Source organism: Oncorhynchus keta, chromosome 7, assembly GCF_023373465.1.
Source record: "Oncorhynchus keta strain PuntledgeMale-10-30-2019 chromosome 7, Oket_V2, whole genome shotgun sequence".
Lineage (NCBI taxonomy): Eukaryota > Metazoa > Chordata > Actinopteri > Salmoniformes > Salmonidae > Oncorhynchus > Oncorhynchus keta.
The window spans coordinates 42,881,921-42,894,939 of NC_068427.1; the positions used below are offsets into that span (position 1 = coordinate 42,881,921).

Genomic DNA, 13,019 nt, shown 5'->3' on the forward strand with positions numbered 1-13,019 from the left:
TCCAAGGTAATTGTTCCTCATGTCAAAGTCTGATGCAATTTTTAAAGAAATGACTGACTTCTGCAGATAGTTTGCCTATATGATGGATGATATTATTCTGGATATTGAAATGACAATTCACTTTTTTTTTTTCATATAAACTATTTTTAAGAGATGGAAGATGGAGAAAAGGACTGCAATTTGAATTTGAAAGTAAGAATATTTTGGTTTGGGGCATTTTGATTATCAACAAAGTGTAGCAACATTAATTTCACGCATCAGGCGAAAGCCTGGTTCTCCCATTCCGTCCTCTTGGTTCCGAGGCTGTCTGATTTTAGACTGAAACAACACCTCCAGCATGGAATGACAAACTAAAAGAAAGACAATCTCTGGTCTTGGGAAATGTGTTTATTTAAATGTTCATGTGGATAAGACGCCACTGTTTTCCTCATGACATCTGATATATGTCCCCATATAAGAAGACCTGTTATGTCACTGTGGCGACTGAGTGAGATGATACATGCATATGTTGATCATCTCTCTAATGGCTTTATTATAACTGTCAAGGTCTTTGACAAAAATCTATTCACTACATGCAATCCATCAGTAGTTAATCAGGTATTTTCAAATTGTTTTTTTTTTTAATTATGCAGTATTAACCACAGGAGGTTGGTGGAATCTTAATTGGGGAGGATGGTAATAGCGGAAGTGGAATACGTGGAATTGGTATCAAATGCATCAAACACATGGTTTGATGCCGTTCCATTCGCTCCGTTCCAGCCATTATTATGAGCCGTTCTCCCCCCACAGCCTCCACTGGTGTTAACCTATGAATAATAATCACCATTTAATAGCATGCAATATCAGGCAGTTGTGAGCTATGATTTGTGAATGTTATAACACGTAAAGAGGCTGTAGAAACAGTGCCATAAGATAAATAGCATCCCAGTTAACTGTATAGTTCCTTACAGTTATTTACTGTGCCATATGCCAGTCGTTACTACTCATGCCGTGTTGCCACATTTGTTCCTAGAACACAATAAAGGAAACAGAAAATGCATCAATTCACGCAGATAAACGTATAAATAAAGAACAGTCTTTGAAGTGGCAACTTCGTTTACCACACATGGAAACTGAATTCAGCAAATCAAACCTTAACCCAAGTGTAGGCCGATCAAAGGACTTCTGCAACTGTCACAGAAACCCGGGGAGTTATTTTAAAATGTAACTCTTGAGGAAAGCAAATACATTTTTAAATAAAGGCGAACTTTCCATGAGTCTTCAGATGAGCTCTGTCCCAGGAGAGGCAGCATTAAGGGTAGAGTAATTAGCAGAGCCCAGCTAGCGCTTCTTCCAGTCTTTTTACTGTAGCCATATGGACCATTGGATTTCTCTCTGACAGTGTTCCCTGACAAGAAGAAGTTAAATTTAAAAAATGAAGGCGTTTTTTCTCAAGTGACAGTCATATGCTATCAATATGCTGTCATGTTCTTTAGGAGCTGAGGCTGTGTTTTATTGGCCCCTGTGGTTAGAACGTGGCATGTGTTTCACAGGGACACTGTATTACTGAGGCTGTGTTATAATGGCCCCGGTGGTTAGAACGTGGCATGTGTTTCACAGGGACACTGTATTACTGAGGCTGTGTTATAATGGCCCCGGTGGTCAGAATGTGGCATGTGTTTCACAGGGACACTGTATTACTGAGGCTGTGTTATAATGGCCCCGGTGGTCAGAATGTGGCATGTGTTTCACAGGGACACTGTATTACTGAGGCTGTGTTATAATGGCCCCGGTGGTCAGAATGTGGCATGTGTTTCACAGGGACACTGTATTACTGAGGCTGTGTTATAATGGCTCGGTGGTCAGAATGTGGCATGTGTTTCACAGGGACACTGTATTACTGAGGCTGTGTTATAATGGCCCCGGTGGTCAGAATGTGGCATGTGTTTCACAGGGACACTGTATTACTGAGGCTGTGTTATAATGGCTCGGTGGTCAGAATGTGGCATGTGTTCACAGGGACACTGTATTACTGAGGCTGTGTTATAATGGCTCGGTGGTCAGAATGTGGCATGTGTTTCACAGGGACACTGTATTACTGAGGCTGTGTTATAATGGCCCCGGTGGTCAGAATGTGGCATGTGTTTCACAGGGACACTGTATTACTGAGGCTGTGTTATAATGGCTCGGTGGTCAGAATGTGGCATGTGTTTCACAGGGACACTGTATTACTGAGGCTGTGTTATAATGGCCCCGGTGGTCAGAATGTGGCATGTGTTTCACAGGGACACTGTATTACTGAGGCTGTGTTATAATGGCCCCGGTGGTCAGAATGTGGCATGTGTTTCACAGGGACACTATTACTGAGGCTGTGTTATAATGGCCCCGGTGGTCAGAATGTGGCATGTGTTTCACAGGGACACTGTATTACTGAGGCTGTGTTATAATGGCCCCGGTGGTCAGAATGTGGCATGTGTTTCACAGGGACACTGTATTACTGAGGCTGTGTTATAATGGCTCGGTGGTCAGAATGTGGCATGTGTTTCACAGGGACACTGTATTACTGAGGCTGTGTTATAATGGCCCCGGTGGTCAGAATGTGGCATGTGTTTCACAGGGACACTGTATTACTGAGGCTGTGTTATAATGGCCCCGGTGGTCAGAATGTGGCATGTGTTTCACAGGGACACTGTATTACTGAGGCTGTGTTATAATGGCCCCGGTGGTCAGAATGTGGCATGTGTTTCACAGGGACACTGTATTACTGAGGCTGTGTTATAATGGCCCCGGTGGTCAGAATGTGGCATGTGTTTCACAGGGACACTATTACTGAGGCTGTGTTATAATGGCCCCGGTGGTCAGAATGTGGCATGTGTTTCACAGGGACACTGTATTACTGAGGCTGTGTTATAATGGCCCCGGTGGTCAGAATGTGGCATGTGTTTCACAGGGACACTGTATTACTGAGGCTGTGTTATAATGGCCCCGGTGGTCAGAATGTGGCATGTGTTTCACAGGGACACTATTACTGAGGCTGTGTTATAATGGCCCCGGTGGTCAGAATGTGGCATGTGTTTCACAGGGACACTGTATTACTGAGGCTGTGTTATAATGGCTCGGTGGTCAGAATGTGGCATGTGTTTCACAGGGACACTGTATTACTGAGGCTGTGTTATAATGGCCCCGGTGGTCAGAATGTGGCATGTGTTTCACAGGGACACTGTATTACTGAGGCTGTGTTATAATGGCCCCGGTGGTCAGAATGTGGCATGTGTTTCACAGGGACACTGTATTACTGAGGCTGTGTTATAATGGCCCCGGTGGTCAGAATGTGGCATGTGTTTCACAGGGACACTGTATTACTGAGGCTGTGTTATAATGGCCCCGGTGGTCAGAATGTGGCATGTGTTTCACAGGGACACTGTATTACTGAGGCTGTGTTATAATGGCCCCGGTGGTCAGAATGTGGCATGTGTTTCACAGGGACACTGTATTACTGAGGCTGTGTTATAATGGCCCCGGTGGTCAGAATGTGGCATGTGTTTCACAGGGACACTGTATTGTTTTGCCTCATCTCACTTTTTGAGGGACTTTTCTTTTTCAATGAAAGAACGCAGATGTCCGTTGCCGTGAAGCTCTTTCAAAAAGGAACAAAGAGGTGAGCTATTCCAAAACAGAATGGTTGACACAGTTATAATATGAAATCACCACACATAGAGGCTTGGCTGGGAGAAGGAAAACAAACCGCCCCCCCCTGTACTGTAGTGTGACTCACATGTCAGGGATGGAGTCGGACGGAGGGATCCTAAGCTGAAACCAGAGTCATTCCTCTGAACCTTTTCCTTTATTCACAGACCACTACCTACTGTGCATATGAATAATACTGACCTGTTCATATTTCTATAGATTTGTTGCAGGTTATTTTAGAATACCCTCCATGCTCCTCGTCCTACATTTGGTCAAAACCCCTTTCAACAAAACAAGCTAATGGGTGAAACATTCCCACGCAGCAAAAACTCTCAGTCTCTCGGATCCAAGACCGCCTTCATAGTTTTTGTCAGAAGTTGTGTAGAGAGTGTAATGTGGCGCTGAAAGCATTGCCGGGCTCGTTTGGTCTTTGAAAGTGTCTCTGCGTGCCAGGAGGGAGGTCACCCAAATCTGGAGCTCGTTCTGTCTTTTATTCTCCGTGGAGATTTTGTGAAACACACAACCACAAAGCTAGTTTAAGTATGTCACTCTCCCAGTCGGTCTGCCAAGGCATCTGATTTAGAGAATAATAAAATGCAGAAAAATGCCTTTCCCATAATTACAGATGTTCTCTTATCTCTGCTGAGCTAAAGAGAGGAAAGAAAGAGCACATTCCATCATGGCAAAGTCTTTGCATTGGCTTTTCAAATGTATAAACAGAAAAGTGCTGTTGGGGAGTATGAAAGCAGTTGTCTGATTGGAAACTGATGTTAACGCTGTTGTACAGTTCCACACAGCTACAATTGTATCTCTGTGGATTATCTACACATTCAGTACATGGGATATATGCTGACTGAGCAAGGCTTTCTGATAGTATACAAATCATGTTTGTGCCTCGACAAATACAATAGTTGGTTGGTGGCCTACCAGAGGATGCAATGATCTTGATTTAGCTTGGAACATTTTTGATTTGACTCGTGTTCAACAGAAAGACACCTGTGGCTGTAGCCTTCTCTTTGTCTCTTCATGCTCTTCCTCAAAGAAGCTCTACAGGGAACGGATTAGTACTTCCACAACAGATCTTCCACCCAGCCCTATGGGGAGTATGAAAGCAGTTAGGACATCTCATTCTGAATTTTGTTGTATTTTATTTATTTAACCTTCATTTAACTAGGCAAAGTCAGTTAAGAACAAATTCTTATTTACAATGATAGTCTACTCCGAAAATGATACCTTTCTACCTGTCAAACAACTCTACTGGGTGCAGGACATTAATTTGTCTTTTGATACAAGTTCTTCTGACATTCAAAGGGACTTTAAAGTGGCAGCTCTTTGGACTAGTCCAGGATGTCACCATGTGGTATAGATAGATAGAGGTGTAGACAGTGGTACAGATAGATAGTGGTATAGATAGATAGAGATGTAGACAGTGGTACAGATAGATAGTGGTATAGATAGATAGTGGTGTAGACAGTGGTACAGATAGATAGTGGTACAGATAGATAGTGGTATAGATAGATAGTGGTGTAGACAGTGGTGCAGATAGATAGTGGTATAGATAGATAGTGGTGTAGACAGTGGTACAGATAGATAGTGGTACAGATAGATAGTGGTATAGATAGATAGTGGTGTAGACAGTGGTACAGATAGATAGTGGTACAGATAGATAGTGGTATAGATAGATAGTGGTGTAGACAGTGGTGCAGATAGATAGTGGTATAGATAGATAGTGCAAATAAATTCATTAAAAATCCTACAATGTGATTTTCTGGATTTGTTTTTCTCATTTTGTCTGTCATAGTTGAAGTGTACCTATGATGAAAATTACAGGCCTCTCTCATCTTTTGAAGTGGGAGAACTTGCACAATTGGTGGCTGACTAAATACTTTTTTGCCCCACTGTAAATAGTGGTATAGATTGAGCTATAGATAGTGGTGTATATGTGGTGTATATATAGTGATATACTGTAGATGCTGGTATAGATAGCAGTATAGATGCTGATATAGATAGTGGTATACAGTTGGTCGGAAGTTGACATACACCCCAGCCAAATACATTTAAACTCCGTTTTTCACAATTCCTGACATTTAATCTTCATAAAAAATTCCCTCTTTTAGGTCAGTTAGAATCACCACTTTTTTTTAAGAATGTGAAATGTCAGACTAATAATAGACAGAATTATTTATTTCAGCTTTTATTTCTTTCATCACATTCCCAGTGGGTCAGAAGTTTACATACACTCAATTAGTATTTGGTAGCATTGCCTTTAAATTGTTTAACTTGGGTCAAACATTTTGGGTAGCCTTCCACAAACTTCCCACAATACATTGGGTGAATTTTGGCCCATTCCTCCTGACAGAGCTGGTGTAACTGAGTCAGGTTTTGAAGGCTTCCTTTCTCGAGCACATTTTTTTCAGTTCTGCCCACACATTTTCTATAGGATTGAGGTCAGGGCTTTATGATGGCCCTCCAATACCTTGACTTTGTTGTCCATAAGCCATTTTGCCACAACCTTGGAGTATGCTTGGGGTCATTGTCCATTTGGAAGACCCATTTGACCCACTTCCTGACTGATGTCTTGAGATGTTGCTTCAATATTTTCACATAATTTTCCTACCTCATGATGCCATCTATTTTGTGAAGTGCACCAGGCCCCCCTGCAGCAAAGCACCCCCACAACATGATGCTGCCACCCCCGTGCCTCACGGTTGAGGTGGTGTTCTTTGGCTTGCAAGGCTCTCCCTTTTTCCTCCAAACATAACGATGGTCATTATGGCCCAAACAGTTCCATTTTTGTTTCATCAGACCAGAGGCCCTTTCTCCAAAAAGTACGATCTTTGTCCCCATGTGCAGCTGCAAACTGTAGTCTGTTTTTTTTAATGACGGTTATGGAGCAGTGGCTTCTTCCTTGCTGAGTGGCAGAAGAACTTCCCCATTACCAGTAAAACATAGTCAGAACCTATTTCTTTCACTTACTTGCTATTTCGTTGTTCATTTGTTCAGTCGTTTCATTCTCAACCAGGATTTCATCATACATGTCAAGCAGTGAAGTTTCATCTCTGTCTGTAGCCCCTCTTCCTCTGTGCACACGGTCACTGTGTCCATTTCCATCTTGTCCAACTGTGTATGTAACATTTCACATAAACCCTGTTTCTTGTCTGCATCGAAGTAGCGGTCCTTGTACCTAGCATCTAGCATGGTGGCAACACAGTAAAGAGGCTCAGAGAGAATGCCTGTTAAAGAAGTAGCAGTCCTTGTACCTAGCATCTAGCATGGTGGCAACACAGTAAAGAGGCTCAGAGAGAATGCCTGTTAAAGAAGTAGCCGTCCTTGTACCTAGCATCTAGCATGGTGGCAACACAGTAAAGAGGCTCAGAGAGAATGCCTGTTAAAGAAGTAGCAGTCCTTGTACCTAGCATCTAGCATGGTGGCAACACAGTAAAGAGGCTCAGAGAGAATGCCTGTTAAAGAAGTAGCGGTCCTTGTACCTAGCATCTAGCATGGTGGCAACACAGTAAAGAGGCTCAGAGAGAATGCCTGTTAAAGAAGTAGCCGTCCTTGTACCTAGCATCTAGCATGGTGGCGACACAGTAAAGAGGCTCAGAGAGAATGCCTGTTAAAGAAGTAGCAGTCCTTGTACCTAGCATCTAGCATGGTGGCGACACAGTAAAGAGGCTCAGAGAGAATGCCTGTTAAAGAAGTAGCAGTCCTTGTACCTAGCATCTAGCATGGTGGCGACACAGTAAAGAGGCTCAGAGAGAATGCCTGTTAAAGAAGTAGCAGTCCTTGTACCTAGCATCTAGCATGGTGGCGACACAGTAAAGAGGCTCAGAGAGAATGCCTGTTAAAGAAGTAGCAGTCCTTGTACCTAGCATCTAGCATGGTGGCGACACAGTAAAGAGGCTCAGAGAGAATGCCTGTTAAAGAAGTAGCGGTCCTTGTACCTAGCATCTAGCATGGTGGCAACACAGTAAAGAGGCTCAGAGAGAATGCCTGTTAAAGAAGTAGCGGTCCTTGTACATAGCATCTAGCATGGTGGCAACACAGTAAAGAGGCTCAGAGAGAATGCCTGTTAAAGAAGTAGCAGTCCTTGTACCTAGCATCTAGCATGGTGGCAACACAGTAAAGAGGCTCAGAGAGAATGCCTGTTAAAGAAGTAGCAGTCCTTGTACCTAGCATCTAGCATGGTGGCAACACAGTAAAGAGGCTCAGAGAGAATGCCTGTTAAAGAAGTAGCGGTCCTTGTACCTAGCATCTAGCATGGTGGCAACACAGTAAAGAGGCTCAGAGAGAATGCCTGTTAAAGATGTAGCGGTCCTTGTACATAGCATCTAGCATGGTTGCAACACAGTAAAGAGGCTCAGAGAGAATGCCTGTTAAAGAAGTAGCAGTCCTTGTACCTAGCATCTAGCATGGTGGCAACACAGTAAAGAGGCTCAGAGAGAATGTCTGTTAAAGAAGTAGTGGTCCTTGTACCTAGCATCTAGCACGGTGGCGACACAGTAAAGAGGCTCAGAGAGAATGCCTGTTAAAGAAGTAGCGGTCCTTGTACCTAGCATCTAGCATGGTGGCGACACAGTAAAGAGGCTCAGAGAGAATGCCTGTTAAAGAAGTAGCGGTCCTTGTACCTAGCATCTAGCATGGTGGCGACACAGTAAAGAGGCTCAGAGAGAATGTCTGTTAAAGAAGTAGCAGTCCTTGTACCTAGCATCTAGCATGGTGGCGACACAGTAAAGAGGCTCAGAGAGAATGCCTGTTAAAGAAGTAGCAGTCCTTGTACCTAGCATCTAGCATGGTGGCGACACAGTAAAGAGGCTCAGAGAGAATGCCTGTTAAAGAAGTAGCAGTCCTTGTACCTAGCATCTAGCATGGTGGCAACACAGTAAAGAGAGAATGCCACCGCATCGCTTGTTCACAGCCTGTCTGCAATTTAGTTTAGCAGGCGTTTCAGTGCCACGACAGAGGGTATCACGTCTGCTGCAGGCACAATTGATGAGCTTATTTCTCGAGTCAGTTGTTCGAATGGAGCTGGCTAGTGTGTTCATGTTTCAAACATGTTCTCAAATGCATTGAAATGGCAGCAGCGGTATGACAACCAGCACATTCATGAGCATGAATTACAACTTTCCTCAGCACGAAATCTTCAACGACCCACTGTGTTGTCAGACTCAGCCTCCTCGTGGGGCTGATATTGCTGGTCCAAATGTCAGTCGTGAAGTTAATAGTGGTGTAGCTATACTGTGTAACTCCGGTAGGGCAACATCTGAAAAATAACGCACTTGGTAGTGTGTACCGGTGCTCGACCAGTCTGTGAATGCCAACATCACCCATGACAGAGAACAGTTGATTGTCAAGGGCAATGAATACCATTATCTTGGCATTAAAGTATTTCGCCTTTGAGTTGTCTCTCTGTGTTGCATGTGTAGCGCAACATTTTACGCGGCGTCAATACGTGATATAGGTAGCTTTGACATCGGTTTTGTGATATAGGTAGCTTTGACATCGGTTTTGTGATATAGGTAGCTTTGACATCGGTTTTGTGATATAGGTAGCTTTGACATCGGTTTTGTGATATAGGTAGCTTTGACATCGGTTTTGTGATATAGGTAGCTTTGACATCGGTTTTGTGATATAGGTAGCTTTGACATCGGTTTTGTGATATAGGTAGCTTTGACATCGGTTTTGTGATATAGGTACATTACATTTAAGTCATTTAGCAGACGCTCTTATCCAGAGCGACTTACAAATTGGTGCATTCACCTTATGACATCCAGTGGAACAGTCACTTTACAATAGTGCATCTAAATCTTAAAAGGGGGGTGAGAAGGATTACTTATCCTATCCTAGGTATTCCTTAAAGAGGTGGGGTTTCAGGTGTCTCCGGTAGGTGGTGATTGACTCCGCTGTCCTGGCGTCGTGAGGGAGTTTGTTCCACCATTGGGGGGCCAGAGCAGCGAACAGTTTTGACTGGGCTGAGCGGGAACTGTACTTCCTCAGTGGTAGGGAGGCGAGCAGGCCAGAGGTGGATGAACGCAGTGCCCTTGTTTGGGTGTAGGGCCTGATCAGAGCCTGGAGGTACTGAGGTGCCGTTCCCCTCACAGCTCCGTAGGCAAGCACCATGGTCTTGTAGCGGATGCGAGCTTCAACTGGAAGCCAGTGGAGAGAGCGGAGGAGCGGGGTGACGTGAGAGAACTTGGGAAGGTTGAACACCAGACGGGCTGCGGCGTTCTGGATGAGTTGTAGGGGTTTAATGGCACAGGCAGGGAGCCCAGCCAACAGCGAGTTGCAGTAATCCAGACGGGAGATGACAAGTGCCTGGATTAGGACCTGCGCCGCTTCCTGTGTGAGGCAGGGTCGTACTCTGCGGATGTTGTAGAGCATGAACCTACAGGAACGGGCCACCGCCTTGATGTTAGTTGAGAACGACAGGGTGTTGTCCAGGATCACGCCAAGGTTCTTAGCGCTCTGGGAGGAGGACACAATGGAGTTGTCAACCGTGATGGCGAGATCATGGAACGGGCAGTCCTTCCCGGGAGGAAGAGCAGCTCCGTCTTGCCGAGGTTCAGCTTGAGGTGGTGATCCGTCATCCACACTGATATGTCTGCCAGACATGCAGAGATGCGATTCGCCACCTGGTCATCAGAAGGGGAAAGGAGAAGATTAATTGTGTGTCGTCTGCATAGCAATGATAGGAGAGACCATGTGAGGTTATGACAGAGTCAAGTGACTTGGTGTATAGCGAGAATAGGAGAGGGCCTAGAACAGAGCCCTGGGGGACACCAGTGGTGAGCGCGTGGTGAGGAGACAGATTCTCGCCACGCCACCTGGTAGGAGCGACCTGTCAGGTAGGACGCAATCCAAGCGTGGGCCGCGCCGGAGATGCCCAACTCAGAGAGGGTGGAGAGGAGGATCTGATGGTTCACAGTATCGAAGGCAGCCGATAGGTCTAGAAGGATGAGAGCAGAGGAGAGAGAGTTAGCTTTAGCAGTGCGGAGCGCCTCCGTGATACAGAGAAGAGCAGTCTCAGTTGAATGACTAGTCTTGAAACCTGACTGATTAGGATCAAGAAGGTCATTCTGAGAGAGATAGCGGGAGAGCTGGCCAAGGACGGCACGTTCAAGAGTTTTGGAGAGAAAAGAAAGAAGGGATACTGGTCTGTAGTTGTTGACATCGGAGGGATCGAGTGTAGGTTTTTTCAGAAGGGGTGCAACTCTCGCTCTCTTGAAGACGGAAGGGACGTGGCCAGCGGTCAGGGATGAGTTGATGAGCGAGGTGAGGTAAGGGAGAAGGTCTCCGGAAATGGTCTGGAGAAGAGAGGAGGGGATAGGGTCAAGCGGGCAGGTTGTTGGGCGGCCGGCCGTCACAAGACGCGAGATTTCATCTGGAGAGAGAGGGGAGAATGAGGTCAAAGCACAGGGTAGGGCAGTGTGAGCATCGGTTTTGTGATATAGGTAGCTTTGACATCGGTTTTGTGATATAGGTAGCTTTGACATTTGGTTTTGTGATATAGGTAGCTTTGACATCGGTTTTGTGATATAGGTAGCTTTGACATTGGTTTTGCACATCGGCGTTAAACTAGACATTGGGCCGATGTTGGCATTTTTAGCTAATATCGACCTATTTCGATATCGTCACTATTATATTGTGCATCCCTACTGTAGATGCTGGTAAAAAATAGTGGTGTAGATTGAGGTATAGATACTGATATACTGTAGATGCCTTTATAGATAGTGGTATAGATAGTGGTATACTGTAGATGCTGGTATAGAGTGGTATACTGTAGATGCTGGTATAGATAGTAATATACTGTAGATGCCGATATAGATGCTCGTATAGATAGTGGTATACTGTAGATGTTGGTATAGATAGTGGTATAGATAGTAATATACGGTAGATGCCGATATAGATGCTCGTATAGATAGTGGTATACTGTAGATGTTGGTATAGATAGTGGTATAGATAGTAATATACGGTAGATGCTGGTATAGATGCTCGTATAGATAGTGGTATACTGTAGATGTTGGTATAGATAGTGGTATAGATAGTAATATACGGTAGATGCTGGTATAGATGCTCGTATAGATAGTGGTATACTGTAGACATTGGTATAGATAGTGGTATAGATAGTAATATACTGTAGATGCCGATATAGATGCTCGTATAGATAGTGGTATACTGTAGACATTGGTATAGATAGTGGTATAGATAGTAATATACGGTAGATGCCGGTGTAGATCATGGTACAGGTAGTGTATACTGTAGATGCTGGTATAGAGTGGTATACTGTAGATGCTGGTATAGATAGTAATATACTGTAGATGCCGATATAGATGCTCGTATAGATAGTGGTATACTGTAGATGTTGGTATAGATAGTGGTATAGATAGTAATATACGGTAGATGCCGGTGTAGATCATGGTACAGGTAGTGTATATTGTAGATGTTGTTATACATACTGGAATAGGTAGTGGTATAGGTAGTGGTATAGAGTGCTTTCAGGAAGTATTCACACATTGTGTTGTGTTACAGCCTAAATTTAAAATGAATTAAACTGATATTTTTGGTCACTGGCCTACACACAATACCCATTATGGTTTAAGACATTTTTACAAATTAAGAAAAAATGAAAAGCTAAAATATCTTGTAAATTCAGGAGTAAAGAAGTGCTTAACATGTCACATAATAAGTTGTATGGACTCACTCTATGTGCAAGAATAGTGTTTAAGATTATTTATTTTTTTACCCCGCACATTATTTGAGATGAGCGATGAGGAAGTCATAAAAAAATCATGTTAAACACTATTCTTGCACATAAATATTACTAATCACTGAATCCTCTGCTCTCTGCGCCTGACTCCTACCCACCACTCCTAGTAACCGGTGACACAGTTACAGAGTTTAATGCCTGTGGTAGGAGAAAACTGACAGCAACATTGCAGTTACTCCACAATACTAACATAATTGACAGAGTTAAAAGAAGGAAGCCTGTACATAATAAAACATAATAAAATATATTCCAAAACATGCATCCTGTTTGCAACAAAGCACTAATACTGCAAAAATGTGGCAAAGCAATTCACTTTTTGTCCTGAAGACAGTGTTATTTTTGAGGCAAATCCATTACTGAGTACCACACTATGTTTTCAAGCACAGTGGTGGCTGCATCATGTTATGGGTGTGCTTGTAATCGTTAAGTACTGGGGAGTATTTCAGGATAAAACATTTACGGAATGAGTGGAGGACAGAGGAGCCTCTTAAATAAGAAGTAACAGGTCTGTGAGAGCCAGAAATCTTACTTGTTTGTTATTGACCAAATACTTATTTTCCACCATAATTTGCAAATAAATTCATTA

At 43.7% G+C, this 13,019-nt stretch overlaps 2 long non-coding RNA genes across 11 annotated transcripts; one reads left to right on the plus strand and one right to left on the minus strand.

Moving 5' to 3' along the window:
* Positions 1–1,955: 1,955 nt before the first annotated feature.
* LOC127931167 (uncharacterized) lies at positions 1,956–8,444 on the minus strand. Of its 10 annotated transcripts, none has more exons than XR_008140094.1 (4): positions 8,219–8,360; positions 8,067–8,142; positions 7,003–7,914; positions 1,956–6,926 (listed from the first exon to the last, which is right to left on the minus strand). It is a non-coding gene; the product is annotated as an uncharacterized LOC127931167 (long non-coding RNA). The 10 variants fall into 10 exon arrangements; XR_008140100.1 differs by having other exon boundaries at positions 7,003–7,154; positions 7,383–8,142; XR_008140098.1 differs by having other exon boundaries at positions 7,003–7,154; positions 7,307–8,142.
* A 461-nt stretch (positions 8,445–8,905) lies between these two features.
* Positions 8,906–13,019, plus strand: LOC127931166 (uncharacterized). Its single transcript, XR_008140091.1, has 3 exons — positions 8,906–9,359; positions 11,118–11,146; positions 11,177–13,019. It is a non-coding gene; the product is annotated as an uncharacterized LOC127931166 (long non-coding RNA).